The sequence below is a fragment of the Nicotiana sylvestris genome, chromosome 10 (assembly GCF_000393655.2).
Source record: "Nicotiana sylvestris chromosome 10, ASM39365v2, whole genome shotgun sequence".
Lineage (NCBI taxonomy): Eukaryota > Viridiplantae > Streptophyta > Magnoliopsida > Solanales > Solanaceae > Nicotiana > Nicotiana sylvestris.
In genome coordinates, this window is record NC_091066.1 from 123,896,352 (window position 1) to 123,902,351 (window position 6,000).

Below are 6,000 nucleotides of genomic sequence, written 5' to 3' on the forward strand. Positions count from 1 at the left end.
ATGTGTAGGATTCACTTCAATACCACGGTTAGAAACAAGAAAACCCAAAAACTTACCTGAAGCAACGCCAAATGCACATTTTTCGGGATTTAGTTTCATATTAAATTTGCGCAAAATCGAAAATGTGTCAGATAAGTGTGATATGTGATCTTTTGAGTACTGAGTTTTAACAAGCATATCATCTATATATACCTCCATGGTCTTTTCTAAATGCTCTTGAAACATTTTGGTAACTAACCTCTGATACGTTGCACCTGCATTCTTTAGACCAAATGACATTACTTTATAACAGTAAGTCCCCCTGTCTGTTATGAATGAAGTTTTTTTTTCATCTCCCGGATCCATTTTAATCTGATTATAACCTGAATATGTATCTAAAAAACTTAACAGCTCGTGACCTGCAGTTGCATCAATCAATTGATCTATATGTCGTAGTGGAAAAGAATCTTTAGGGCAGGCTTTGTTAAGATCTGTGTAATCTACACAAACCCGCCACTTACCGTTCTTCTTTGGAACCACAATAGTGGTAGCTAACCAGTTAGGATACTTTACCTCTCCAATGGAACCAATTTTTAGCAATTTTTGGACTTCTTCTTGAATCACCTGATTCTTGAAAACTCCTTGCTTTCTTTTCTTTTGCTTCACAAGGGGGTATGATGGATCTTCATTTAGTTTATGAGTCATCATCTCTGGTGGTATTACTATCATGTCAGAGTGGGACCAAGCAAAACAGTCCATGTTAGTTTTCAAAAATTCAATTAACTTACCTTTCATTCCTTGGTCAAGATTGACTCCTACATAGACTTTTTTATCAGGCCATTGAGCAAATAACACAACAGGCTCTAATTCCTCTATCGTTTTTTTTGATATTTTCATTCTTTTCTGGTTCTTGAATGGTATCAGGCCTTGAGTCTACATCTGTTTGCCCTTGTTCAGTCGAGGTTTGTGTTATGAAGTCCTCAACTGCCTTCTGTGATTGCTATTTACCTTCACTTCTCATGCTTGTATTTGCAACGGAGTTGATAGCCCTGGATATATGTTGATCTCCACGAATTTGGCAGATTCCCCATGGCAATGAAAATTTAATGACTTGATGCAAGGTCGAAGGAACAACATCCATTTTGTGGATCTAGGGTCTCCCAAGAATCATGTTGTAAGCCATCTCCAAGTCTACTACCTGGAACTTTGTATCTTTGACGACCCCTTCAGCAAATGTGGTAAATATTACCTCTCCTTTCGTGACAACACTGGAATTATCAAATCCAGATAGAGTATGTGCCTTTGGTATTACTCTGTTTTCAGCTTGCATCTCACGTAATACTCTTAGCAAAATAATGTTGACGGAACTACCTGGATAAATCAAAACTCGTTTCACATTAGTATCATGTACAATTAAAGATATTACCAATGCATCGTTATGAGGGGTTAATACACCATCTGCATCATTGAATGTAATACTGTCTTCCTCTAAAACATGCCGCACCCGTTTTCCTTGGGTAATTGTTACTCTTGAAATTTTTTTAGCTGCAGTATATGATATACCATTGACGTCTTCACCCCCACTTATAATGTTAACAATTCTTTTGGGAGAAAGTGGTTTTGGAGGCTCTTGCCTGTTCTTCATGTAAGCCTGCTTGCCTTTCTCACTGAACAACTCAGTAAGATATCCTTGTTTTAATAAATGATCAACTTCACTTTGTAAGAATTTGCAATCTGCTGTTTTATGCCCGTGGTCATTATGAAACTCGCACCAATGGTCAGGGTTGCACCTGTTTGGATTCGATCTCATTTCCTTTGGCCACCGAACCTTATCTCCCATGCTTCTCAAAACAGTCACGAGCTCAGAGGTGCTGACGTTGAAGTTATAACCACCGAATCTTGCTTTTAAATTTCTATCATCATCTCGAGACTCTCTGTTGTTTTGCCTGTTCCTGAATTTTGATGAAGAACCTAATTCTCTGTTTCTTGATCTATGATCGTACCTTTGATTATCCTGCTTTGACCGTGAGTCTTTTCCCGAAGGTCCCATATGAGGCTCGTACCTATTTTACCGGACCTTTTTTTGGTCTCCGCCCGTCTCGAACTTATCTTTTCTTCTTTTTGGAATTGCGGAACAGTATCTTCCTCAATCCTCAACTTCGTGCTATACCTGTTATAAACATCATTCCACGTTGTAGCTGGGAATTCTCGAAGGCTTTCCTTAAGTCTCCTCGTAGCTTCCGAACTCTTTTCATTCAAATTACTTGTGAAAGCTATCGCTGCCCAGTTGAGCATACTCGTTTATTTGAGACCCATTAGGAGAACCCTCACGAGATTGTCGTGGAGAGTCTTGTGGAGTAGGAACTTGAATGTTAATATTCTGTGGACCTCCCTGAGTTTGTTGGTTCTCTTGGTTTCCTGGGGTGTTGTCATTGTTATTCGACATAATTGATATAACAAGGAAGGTTAAGTGAAAAGAAAATAGATTATCAGATTCCCGGTAACATAACCAATTTGTTTAACCAAAAAATAGAATTTCAATCAAAGCTAGAATTTAGAAGAACACGGGTTACTGATAATCAAAAGAATATGCAAAGGAAAGTAATTAGGGGTAATTAGAGTATAATCAGGAGAAAAAACAAGTAAATCAAAGTATATTCCGATAATGTCTCTTGTCCCTACAATTGATCAGATACATCCCTTTTATAGGTATCTTGAAGATATACGTTTTCCCCAAATCATAATGAGGCTATTATGAATAATTAAAAACATTGAATGCTACGTTACATAATCATTATAATCAATACAAATTCTCTAACGTATCGAGTATTTAATGCCTGTTAAATTCTGTATCTGCGCTCTTTACTATGGTCAGATCCATTCCTTTTGATTCTTGGATATAAATGACTTAAACATGTATGACCACTCGTGCCTCTTCCTTTGTCCTTGCTCGTTTCTATTGCTGCTCGTGCCTTTTGACTAATTGTAATTCTCTAACTATTTGACCAGTCCACGTGTCTCGACACGTCATCTTTATAAATGTAATTTTTTCCCAATACAGTATCATCCAATCCATTTATTTCGATTGTTGACTTTGAATATTAACGAAGACGGTAGTGAAGTCTGGTGCACGAAATATTTCTGTCTTTCATGCAGGATCTGGGAGAGGACTGCATTGCAAGAAAGTGTGATGTAGACAGTCTATCCTAATACAATTATCAATAACCAATTCAACAGGTCGGTGCTTTTACCTATAAGTCATAGAAATAATTTTAGCATTGGTCTAAGGCTTTCCTTCGAAGACTGCTGTGGAGGGTATAGATTAAAAATCAAATGTTGTTACTCTTGCTGAAATTGAAAGCAAGATGGCGAAATTATTGAAATATACAATGATATGGAGATGGGTGAAATAAATAATGTAGTCGTAGAAACGTAATTTCTTGTCTTTGTTTAAGAGGTCAAAGTCATACTCGTAATATTTCTGATGCCTCTTCTCGTAATATTTAGTGGGGTCCCTTTATCTGAAACTACCTACACCTTAAAGTTGATCCGAGGGAAATTTGTGCCACCTAGCATCTACTTATAAAAAAAATATATTTCCATCCGTATCGGATGAATATATCAGTTACTGGGCAAGGAAAGTCTCTGGTCTAATTAATCTGAATCTTAAATTGACAGCAGATTTTTTTTTTTTTTTTTTTTTTACATATGTACAATCTTAATTATGCTCATTAAATTGAAGCTTTCGGAGATGCATTAGTATGCTATTGCTCTTTATGTGATGTAGTTTGACTTAAAAAAAAATTTAAGAATATTTTTGTTTTTTGAATTTTTATATTTAAATATGTCATAATATTTTTGTGATTATAAAATTTTGAAACTTATAGTTTTTGGATATGACATAACATTTTTGTGTCTATTAAAATTTCTTTTAAATTAAATAAAAGATTAAAAGTTCAATTATTTCTCTCTCTATGTATAAGTTAGTTTTACATAGCCAAACCTTAGGGATTTCTCAAACTAGTCCATTTTGAAAACAATTTCAGAGATCCCTTATGTTTGGCTATGTAAAACTAATGGACTATGGTTTATGATATTACAGTTAATTCTCGTATTTCGATTTCCTTATTTTAATTCTTTTAAGCTATTTATCATTAACAAAAAATAATTATACTTACCAATTAACCCTTTCTTACACTCTTTCAATTAACTAATTAAATTCCTTTGCAAAAGCAAAAAAAAAATAATTAAAAACTAGCCCACTTTCTCTTTCCTCTCTTCTATGCAAGAGTAAAAACTTACCTGCACCGAGTGTTTACACCCATCCAATAAACAAATAATACATGTCACATTATTAACTACAAAGCATTAGCCTTTAATCATAGTTAATTACCATGTATTCTCCATATCATCTTAAACAATAATATTAAAAATACTTAATAGAGTCTTTCAAGTTCGGGTCTGCAATGGTAACGGATGACGACATTAATTTCTGATTCACTTTCTGTGCCATCAACGGCCATTACTAACACAATTTTATTTTCTTTTTGCTAGGGTAACTATTATTATTTACATAAACATTTTAACTTTGAAAAAAATATTAAACATTTTAAATTAAACAAAGAAGCATTTATCTTAGCATACTCTCCGTGGAACCAATCTATAAATTAACAAACGAAAAAAACTTTGAGAAAATGAACTTTGCTTTGCGCAGTTATATTGTTTCAGAATTGATCTGGGTTTATCCTACTAATGATGGATCTTTTTAACAAGACAAAAGTTTAGCACACATAATGCGAAGTGTAATCTGCATAAAAATTTAGCTCCTCTTGAACTTCGAAATTATGTCGGAAATAAAAGAACGCCATAAGAAGACTGGAATAAAGAAGAATCAAGAAGTGACGGCAATCCTGATTCTTTTTAACTTATGTTAGTATGACTTAATTTCTTTTTTTATTTTTATTTATTTAAAGTAAGACTTCTAATAGACCTTATATTGTGTACTTGTATGGTTAACTTAACTAGTTTAGGTGTAACCATCCGGTGCGGATAAGTTTCTACCTTTTTTTTTTGTCTCATCAGCTTCGATGACATCAATGTTTATATATAGGCTCATGGAAGCTACCCCCTCCGTTCACTTTTACTTGACATGTATATTAAAAATAGATTTTTATTTTACTTGTCAATTTACGCATATTGAGAGAAGATAAATTTTTTTTCCTGTTATACCCACAATATATATTACTCATTTCAAATTATTTTTTCAAATCCAATAAAATATGCATCAATTAATATGAGTATCATGGTAAATTATGCATTTCATTTATTATTTCTTAAGGGTCGTGAATAGTCAAAACGTGCTAAGTAAAAGTAAACGGAGGGAGTATTTAATTAGAAAATTCACTGGAATTTAAGCAAATACATGGTTCATTGTCTCATTGATATATTTTCCATGTGCATTGATGTCGATGAAGACTCACTGTAGTTGATGAGTTCTTTTTTTTTTTCTTTTTCTTTTTGTAGGGGTAGAGGAAAGAGAACGTGTCTGGCAGTCGGGGTAATATTTTTCTATTCCAAAAGGAGTTAATTAGTTAATCAAAAGAGTGTAAGAAAGGTCAAACTGGTAAGTTTTGTAATTATTTTTTATTAATGATAAATGGCTTAAAAAATTGTAACAAAATAAAATCAAAATAGGGGAAATAATCGTAATATCATAATGTTAGGGATATAGTAGATATGCCCTAGATCCAATATCATATTTGATGTTAATTTGAACATATTTTGTGAACGTTATTTGATATAAAAATATATGACATTCTTTTATCATAGTTATTATCAATTGTTTGATTAATTTGATAAGGTCTTTGATTAAATTTTGGGATTTGTCATCGTGATAGAGATCATGATAATGAGAGCAAAGTCTCTTATAATTTAATCTAAATTTGTTCTTGATCGTAAGATTATTAATTTGAACATTAGTAATCCGGTTAGATCAATATTTATGTAATCGTCTTTATGGAA